Source organism: Heterocephalus glaber, unplaced genomic scaffold, assembly GCF_053883595.1.
Source record: "Heterocephalus glaber isolate CG9 unplaced genomic scaffold, H.glaber_assembly_v1.0 deba00000594, whole genome shotgun sequence".
Taxonomy (NCBI): domain Eukaryota; kingdom Metazoa; phylum Chordata; class Mammalia; order Rodentia; family Bathyergidae; genus Heterocephalus; species Heterocephalus glaber.
Genome location: NW_028258151.1, coordinates 11,378,500 through 11,388,650, shown reverse-complemented (window position 1 = coordinate 11,388,650; position 10,151 = coordinate 11,378,500). Strand labels below are relative to the sequence as shown.

At 38.9% G+C, this 10,151-nt stretch overlaps 1 pseudogene across 1 annotated transcript; it reads right to left on the bottom strand.

Moving 5' to 3' along the window:
* Nucleotides 1-5,153: 5,153 nt before the first annotated feature.
* LOC101715689 (small ribosomal subunit protein eS1 pseudogene) lies at nucleotides 5,154-5,997 on the bottom strand (annotated as a pseudogene). The gene has a single exon (XR_015448908.1). The product of XR_015448908.1 is annotated as a small ribosomal subunit protein eS1 pseudogene (transcript).
* Nucleotides 5,998-10,151: the final 4,154 nt, after the last annotated feature.

Genomic DNA, 10,151 nt, shown 5'->3' with positions numbered 1-10,151 from the left:
TGAAACCTCTATAAAACTCTGAGCTAAAAGAAACCTTTCTCCTTAACTTGTGGGTGTTGATTATTTTGTCCAGCAATGAGAAAGTAACTAAGACATAAATATACCAAAAGGTACTCAAGTTTGACATTGTTAAGGAAATTCAAATTTAAATGATAAGTAATTTTTGCCCACCAGTTTGACAATAATAAAAATTTTATAATGTTCAGTATTTTTTTCATTACGTTTATTGGTACATTTTAAGTATACAATACAGTTACACTCATCATTGGGATCTTGTACCGTTACATGATGTATCATGTTCTATAATGTTCAGTATTAAAGTAAAAGTAAAGAAATATATACTTTTATAATCTTGGTAGAAGTGTAAATTGTCACAGCATCTTAGGAAGGCAATTTGACTATGTCAGTTAATTTTTTTTATAGTTTTCATCTGAGCAACATTTTACAAATATGAATGAGATCCAGGTGTGCTGGTGCATGCCTGTAATCCCAGCACTCAGGAGGCTGATGTAGGAGGATCACCACTAGTTCAAGGCCAGCCTGGGCTACATAGTGAGACACTGTCTCAAAACAAAACACAACAACAACAAAAGAAAAAGTGTAAGAAGTGACATAACTTGGAATGTTCATTGTATTTTGTTTAAAATATTTAAATAATTTCTGAATATCCACAAGAACACAATAAAGAGAATAATATTGTTAAATGGTCTGTGCTATGAACGTATACTGTGGAATACTATAAAGTGAATAAAAGAGATGAGGAAAAGTTCATTGTATAACATGGAAAGAACTTCAGGGCATTTCACTTAGAAGCAAGTCATAGAACAATAGGAACAGTTTGATTTCATTTATATTTTTACAAATAATCACAAAATAAAAATTAAAAAGAAGAAACAAAAATGTCACAATATATACCGTGGACTTTTACATGCTTATGTTAATAAGTGTGTTTTAAAAGTTCTGGAAGATAGAGTACTACTAAACTAATAACAAAGGCTGTGCTGGGGGGAGCAATGGAAAATGAATTTAAAATAAGTCTTTGGGAAATCATTGATTATGTTTGAGGATCAAGTCTCATGCAAGTTATGGGACTAGAAATAAGAAGTAGCCAGGTAGGGCCGGGGATTTACCTTAGTGGCACCATGCCTGCCTTGTAACCCCAAGGTCCTGAGTTTGTTCCTTGGTACCAAAAAAAAAAAAAAAAGAAGTAACCAGGTATGGTGGCACATCCCTGATATCTGAGCACTCAGGAGGCTGAGGCAGGCAGATCAAATGTGAGTTCCAGGCCAGTCTAGGCTATGTAGTGAGTTCAAGGCCAGCCTGAACTACATAGTGAGACTCTGTCTCAAAAATAAATAAATAAATAAATAAATAAATAAATAAATAAATAAATGAAATAGAAGAAGTGAGAGGAAGGGGGCAGGGAGAGGATGCAACTATAGGCAGAACCCAGATGTGAAGTGTGAGAGAAAATGAATAGAGATGTACAATAAAGGGAATCCTAGTTGGGTATGGTAGCACAAACCCATAATCTGAGCACTTGGGAGACTGAGGCAGGAATATCTCTGCAAATTCAAGACCAGCCTGAACTACATAGGGAGACCCTGTCTCAAAAAACAAAGCAAACTAAAGAGAATCCTGAGTTGTACCAGAGTCAGATTTCAGAGTAAATTTGGGGACTATTTGAGGCCCAGGGTTAGCTGTGTGGTGGAATGTTACTGGCAATAGTGGCTATGGTGAGTTGACTTTATCTTTTGTTGTTAGAGAAAACTAACTGACAAAGGAAAGGGGAAGTTTACATAGTAAAAATCATCAATCTTGAGTCCATAAACTTGGAAATTATAAAAATTGTTACAATCCCCATTGGTGTGACTTTATTTTGGAAGTTTAACTCTGCTCATTGACTTTGGTAGCCTACTGAGATTGTTCTTTTTGGTGAGTTATGAACAAGTAAATTGATAAATGATCAACATACACATGTACACACACACGCATACACACACCTGCACACGCACACTGGTTTTCTAGTTGGCTTTCCTCCCCACGGTACCTAATACACCGACTTCCTGTTTTTCCTCTGCTTGGGGTTGAGTCCTCCCCAGCCGAGCCACTTATCAGTGTTCTCTCCTTAATCACTCATAATAATTCTTCATTCTGTAATAGGTCTTTGTTTCCATATGCTAACTAAATGTGCCACTTCTTTCATCTCTGCATTTTATTGAGTCTGAGGCCATAGTAAAAATTATTTCAATACTAGAAATTTATTACTCAATGTATTCTGAGTGCAAGACCTAGCCTTATGGATGAATATGATGTGTTAGTCATCTTTCCATTGTTCGGACAAAATACTTGAGAAAATCAACTTATAAAGAGAAAAGGCTTCTTTTGGCTCATGGTTTTGGAGATTCCAGCTCCTGATTGATTGGCCCATGGCTCTGTTGCTTCTGGGCCTGAGGCATCACATTTTGGCAAGGAGTGTGTAGCCGAGCACAGCTGCTTCCCTCAGGGCTGGAGAGAAAGAAGGAGGGGCCAGGGTCCCACATCGCCTTCACAGACACAGTGACTAGAGACCTCCCACTAAGCCCCACATCTTAAAGGCTCCACCACCTCCCAAGCTGGGGACCAAGACCTTAAGGTGCAAACTATAGCACTTGCCATATGGAGGAGATACAGAAGTGGTTGATAAGCATCTGAAAAGCTGCTCAACATTATTACCCATTAAGGAAATGCCAATTAAAGCCACAATGATATACTACATCACACCAAATAGAATAGCTATAATTCTTTTTTAGAAAAGAGAAAAATGACAAATATTATTGAAGATGTAAAGAAATTGGTATGCTTACACACTGCTGGTAGGAGAGTAAAACAGTGCAGCCTCTGTGGAAAACGATTTGGCAGTTTCTCCAAAAATTTAAACATAGTTACCATATGACCCAGTAGTTTTACTCCTCGGCACATATCCAAGAGAAATGAAAACATATGTTCACATAGAAATGTGTGTGCAAATGTTTATAGCAGTATCTTTCTAAATGGCCAAAAAGCAAAAACTTGAAATGCCCACCATCTGACAAATAATAAACAAAAATCTCCTCTAAGTAATAAAACCTTATGTGTCATGAAAGCAGACTTGTAAAGAGATTCACTACTAGCCAGGCATGGAGGCATATAGCTGTAGTCCCAGCAGTTGGGAGGTTGAGGCAGAAGATCACCACCAGTGTGAGGCCAGCCTGAGTTACACAGTGAGTTCAAGGGCAGCCTGGGTTGAGTCCCAAAAAAGTATTAGCTAAAATATATCAGAAAAATACAATCAATTTATTATGTTTCTTTTTTTTTTCAGTACCGGGAATCAAACTCAGGACCTTGTGTTTGTGAGGCAGTTGCAGCACCACTGAGCTAAATCCCCAGCCCCTATTATGTTTCTATTTAATAATTTTTCTTTTAAGAATCAGGTTTATTGCATCAGCATCCACAAACTCAAGTTAACTACATACAGATCAATGTTCTGTCTCCCACCACTTCATCTGGATGCCTGAAAAATAATCCCTCCCTGCCCCCCTCCACCCCACCCATGCTGGGATTGAACCCAGAACTTCAAGCATGCTCAGCAAGTGCTCTGTTACTGAGCTACACCTTCAGCTTGAAAAACAATTCTTATGTCTTTGGAAATGATTTTCTTACTTGCAAACTGCCTAAAATGAAACATGAAACATTGCTTTTATTGTTTCAGTAGATCTCTCCATTTATTCTTTAAAAAATTCTTTTTAAATTTAAAAAATGTTAATAAGCAATGTCTTCCTTGTTATTGGTAACAGGTCTCGTATATCTTTCCTGTTTAATTTATGATACTATTATAGATAGTATTTTTTATTAATAGACTTTACTTTTAGAACAATTTTATATTTAAAGAGAAATGAGTAGATAATAGAGTTTCCAAATACACCCTGCACATTTTCTCTTACTATTGACATTTTACACTAGGTAAGGTAGGTTACAATTAATGAAGCAATGTAAATCACTTATTATTAACTGAAGTCCATAGCCTATGCAGATTTATTTTTTCTGCCACTACTCATTTCTATTCCAGAATTCCATTCAAGGTAAAACATTGTATTAATGTTCATGTCCCATTGGCTCTTCTTGGCTGTGACAGTTTCTCAGACATCCCCTGTTTTCAATGATCATGAAATTTTTTAAGGCATTCTGGAAAGATATTGGATACTTTTCTTTTGGAACTTGTCTGATCATTCTCCCCACAAATAGGTAAGGAAGTGGGAGGAAGCTCACAGAGGTGAAATGTCACTTTCAGTATGTCCTGTCATGGTACCTCCTGTCAAAATGATTTATGACTATTGACAAGACATTGATCACAAGGCTGAAGTAATGTCTCCCAGGTTTCTTCATTGTAAGATATTCTTTGTCCCCTCTTTCCATACTGTACTCTTTGGAAGGAAAGTGCATATTTAAAGCTAGAGAGATATGCTCTTCATAATATTCTACATATTATCTACATAATTTAATTGGAATTTGTCCTAGTCATTTTCCCATCACTTGGGACAAGATACCCAACATTTGCAACTTAAAGGAAGAGAGCTTTATTTTGGTTCATGGTTTCAGAGGGTTCAGTCTGTGGTTGTCTTGCTCCAAGACAGAAATAGCATGGTGAAAAGATTTGGGTGAAGGGAAGCTGCTCATCCTGTGGCAGCGAGGAAGCAGAGAGTGAAGGGAGGAGCCTGGGGGGGCAATATATCCTGCCAGATTATGTCCCAAGTGACCCACCTGTAACCAGGCCCTACCTCATAACAGTGAGTCAACTATGAACTCATCAGTGGACAATTACTCTGATGAGTATAGCACCCCCATGATCCAATCACCCTCCAAACACGTGAGGCTTGTAGTAGACATTTCAGATCTAAACCACACCAGAATTCTTCTGCATGGGAGATTTGACTATTCTTTCCTATTAATGTATTCAATCACTTATTTACATAATATGGACTTATAGGTATGCATTTTATACTATGAATTATATAACCCTATGCTACTTCATTTATTTTGTTCCTTGTATCATCACAGCTTTGGCCATGAGAAGCTCTTTTCTTTTTTTTTTTTTTTTTCATCACAAATAGGATTTTATTTATCACTATTAAAAATCTGGATTTTAAACAGACTCTTGGACTGGTGGTTCATATCCATCAGCTCGTTCAACTTTAGCTCCAGTCTCATCTCCAGTAGCTTTTCCAGAGCTACTACCTTCACCATGAAGCTCCATGAGTTTTCCCAATTCAAACTTGGGCTTCTTCAGCATTTTCACTTTTCTGACAAAGACATCATGAAGAGGATAAATAGACTGGCAAGCTTTTTCTATGTCTTTCCCAATGCTGTCTGGAATCAACTTATTTACCACTTCCTTCAGGTCATTTGTCTGCACCTCTCGGGTCATGAGTTCCATCATCTTCTTCCGGATTTGGCGGACCTGTTGGTGCTGAGCATAAGAGGTCTTCCGTATCTGATTGTTCCTTTTTTTAGTAAAACCAACACAAAACAAACGAAGCAAATAACCATCGGTAGTCTTGACATCAACATGAGCTTCGATCATGGTCTGCCATTTCTTGACCGTGGAACACATTTTGTCACGGGTGAGATCCATACCATGGAAGTTAGGCAGTTTTTGCCCTGAACATCTTCCGTAATTAGCTTGAATTTTCTAAAGGCAACTTCATCGTTCTACGGATCAGCAAGGCTCACTTCAAACACATGACCCTTGAGCCCATCAGATGCAATTTTGGTTCCTTGAGTTCTGGTGACTAGTGTTTTTCCAATATTTCTTATGTTGAATATAGCCGGTGCCTTCACGTCATACCAGTCGTTTTTAGAAAATGGGTCAACCACTTTCTTCTTGGCTCCCTTTTTGCCGCCTTTCGTAAGGCGCTTGTTCTTGCCCACCGCCATGGTGCTGCTCAGAGAGCCAAAAGAGCGGAACTATAACTCGCGCGAGAACTTAGGCGTATGGGACCCGGGCGGGCAGGGTGAGAAGCTCTTTTCTTTGAGTCCTGTGTCCCTTTAAAAATATTCATAAAATGTATGTTGTTAAAAATACTCATAAAAATGTATGTTGCTTTTGTTTTAATTTTTGAGTACTTCTGTACCTTCTGGTATTCAGACTGTGCTTTAAGCTGATCTTGTACATTTCCTATACCAGTCTTGGCATCAGCCATTTCTCCAAAGATCCCTGGTTGCTGTTACTGAAGGTTGATACTAGAAACCGAAATCGGGGAGCAGATGTTTCAGTGCTTTTTTAAATGCTATAAAAAGCCATGGTGGGCTGGGGATTTAGCTCAGTGGTGCCGCCACCTGCCCCAAAAGCTCAAGGACCCAAGTTTGATCCCTGGTACCAAAAAAACAAAAAACAAAAAAACCATGGTCAGGTAATGGTTTCTGAAACATGTCACTGAAAACAAGTAAATTGGGCACCATCAAAATTCAAAACCTTTATTTGTCAATAGACACTATCAAGAAAAGAAAATCCTACTGAAAGGGGGGATATTTACAAATTAGGTCTATTATAAAGGTCTAATATTCAAAATATGTACAACTCCATAATAAAAAAAAAACCTAATTAAAACTAAGCAAAGGATTTCAATAAACATTTCACCAAAGAAGATTTACAGTGGACAATAAATATGGGAAAAGATGCCAAATATTGTCATTTATAGGGAAGATGTAAATAAAAACCGCAATGAGATAGCCAGCACACTCACTAGAATGACAATCATTTCTTTATTATTATTCGTTAAGTTTATTGGTACATTTTAGGTATGCAATATGATGACATTCATCATTGGGCATTTGTACCTTTCCATGATATATCTTGGTATGACAATCATTTCTAAAGGAATATAAATGTACATTGGTAAGGGCATGAAGAAATAGAAAGCATCATACATTGTTAGTGAGAATGTAAAATGCTGTTGCCACTGTGGACTACAGTCTGGCAGTTCCTCAAAACATTAAATGGAGTGTTACTATATGGCCTAGCAATTCTACTCCTTAGTTTATAAACAAGATGACTGAAAACATATGATCATTGTATCATATCAGCATTATTGATAATAGCCAATAATGAAAGTAACAAAATGTGTATCAACTGATCAATCAATGAACTTCGAAAATACTATGCTAAGTACAAAGAATCAGACACAATAGGCAATAGGAAAATCCAGGTGGACAGAGACTATGTTAGTGGCTTCCAAGGGATGAGAGGAGGGGAAACTAGGAAGTGTGGAGTTTCATTGTGGTGATGGGAATGTGGAAATAGGTACTGGTGGAGGTTGTGCATCATTATGAAAATACTAAAAATCACTGAATTGTGCACTTTCAAGTGGTTAAGATGACAAATTATTTGTTATGTGAATTTCATCCCCATATAAAACTTTAAAGGAATATACTTTAAAAAGTTTTAAATAATATGATCACACACAGAACAAATGTGGTCTATACAGCCAGACAAAATATCCCCTCTTCTTTGAGGCTTTCACCATTTTTATAAATGGAATTAATCCTTTAAGTGCGACACTTCGTGGATAATCACCATGAATTAGTTATGTGTTAGCCTTTTCCTGTCGTCTTCTTAAAGTCAACATTGTTTCATTCTATTTAATAAACAATAGTGCCTGCACTCAGGAGGCTGAGGGAGGAGGACTGCCATGAGTTTGAGGCCATCCTGGGCTGCATAGTGAGTTTAAGGCTAGGCTGAACTACATAGTGAGACCCTGTCTCACAAAATATAAAAAAAAACACAAAACAAAAAACACTGAGAAACTATCAGCTGTTTAGCACATTGCCAAATGTTAGAGACACCAAAATATACACATCCTAAACTTCTAGCAACATACCAGAGGTAGAGTGAGGTGAGACAGTGTGGAAGCTCATTTCCAGGAAGTGAGAAGGGACTGAAGTAGAGACCTGAGAAAGAGAGACAAGGAGGACAGTCCTGAGGGCAAAGGAGGAAGAAGCAACTCGGGTCTGAGCTCCAGCAGTGGCAGGAGGGATGGATGAAGGGAATACATTCAGGAGACAGGTTGGAAATACAATCTACAGGATTTGAAATTTCATTGTGAAATGGAGAAAGAGAGTCAAAATGAAGGCATTGTTTGTTCTTGTTGTTTGTTTTTTCTTTTTTTAAATTAAAAGCAAATGAAAGATTGATTCTGTAATTCCAGCATGCTGGGATGCAGGAGGATCATAAGTCCAAGTTCAGCTGGGCAATTTAACAAGACTTTGTCTCAATGTAAACAAACGAACAAACAAACAAAAAGAAGGCTGGCAATGTAGCTCAGTGCAAAGGCCCTAGTTTCAAGAAAGAAGAAGGAAGGAAAGAGAGAGGGAGAGAGAGAAAGGAAGGAAAGAAGGAAAGAAAAAAAGAAAGGAAAGGGGAAATGAAAGGAAGGGAAAGGAAAGGGAAGGAGGAAAGGAAGAAAGGAAGGTAAGGTGATTCTACTGATATGAGGTACCTAGAATTGGCATATTTACAGATACAGAAAGTAGAAGAGAGGTTACCAGGGGCTGGAGGTAAGAGGAATGGAATTTCTCTGTTTAGATATGATGACAAGGTTCCGGTCATGATGAGTGTTGATGGTTGCCCAAGGCCCCTGAATTATACACTTAAGAGTGGTTAAAATGGCAAGTTTCATGTTATATATACTTTATCTTAGTAAAATGATTTTTTAAAAAGCAAATGAAACCCGGGCATGGTGGGACATGCCTATAATCCCAGAACTCAGGAAGCTGAGGCAGGAGGATCACTGAGAGTCTGAGGCCACATAGTGACTGGGCTACATAGTGACTTCAAGACTATTCTGGGTCTTGCGGAACATGCTGAATCAGCCTGCTGCAGACAGGCAGGTCTGCCCACGCCCTACCAAGGTCCCGAGTCGCACAGAAAACGCCGAATCAGCCCACACCCCGGCAACAATCCACTGGACCCCCCCCCCCGCTCCTCTGTACAGCCACCTGGTTCCACACTACAAAGACACAGAGGACACCGGACCGCCAGACCAGGGTACCAAGTCCCACTGCTCCCGGCCCAGAGGTAGGGGCTTCTGAGCCACCGTCCCACTGCTCCTGGTCCAGACGAAGGGGCTTCCCAGCCACCATCCCTCCTGCTGCTCCCAGCCCATGTCCCACCTCTCCCACCTCAGAGGAGGTAATTCATGCAGGTGCCAACAGCCCCCCACCCCCCGTCAAAATGAGAAAACATGTAAATAAGTCTCAACACCAGACTTCCAGATCACCTACAGCAACCCCAAAGGGAAATGAGATGGAATACTCTGATACTCAACCGCCTGGACCCACTGAACTGGCAACAAAAGGGGATCTGGAAAAAATGAAATCAGAAATAATTTCTCAGATAACAGGAGAAATTGTGCCCCTAGTGCAAGACATGATTAATAAATCTAGAGAGGAGCTCAGGAACATGATGGAATCCCAACATAGGAAAGAAATGGAATCCATAAAACAGATGCAAATAGATTTCCAGGACATGAAAAACTCCATTGAAAGTCTACACAGCAGAATGAGCCAATGTGAGGACAGAATTTCAGATATAGAAGATAAGATTGCAATTAGTGACCAAAAAAGGAAAAATTGCTTCAAAATTATAAGGGAACATGAGAAATCAATCCAGCAGCTGCTAGATGATGCAAAGAAGAATAATATAAGACTGATTGGAGTCAATGAAGAAACAGGAGAGAGTGGAGATGACATAAAAAATCTCTTCACAGAAATAATGGCAGAAAACTTCCTAAGCAGAGGAAAAGAGCTTGACATACAGATAAGTGAGGCATATGGGACTCCAAATAGCCTTGATCAAAAAAAATCTACACATAGGGATATAATTGTTAAGATTCCAGAAACTCAACAGAAGAACAAAGTTCTGCAAGCAGTGAGAGAAAAGAAACAAATCACATACAAAGAAAAGCCCATCAGAATCACAGCAGACTTCTCAACACAAACCATCAAGGCAAGAAGAGCTTGGAGTGACATATTCCAAGCCCTAAAAGAAAACAGCCTCCAACCCAGATTGATGTACCCTGCAAAACCGTCTTTCAAAATGGATGGAGAAATAAGATACTTTCATGACAAAGAGCACC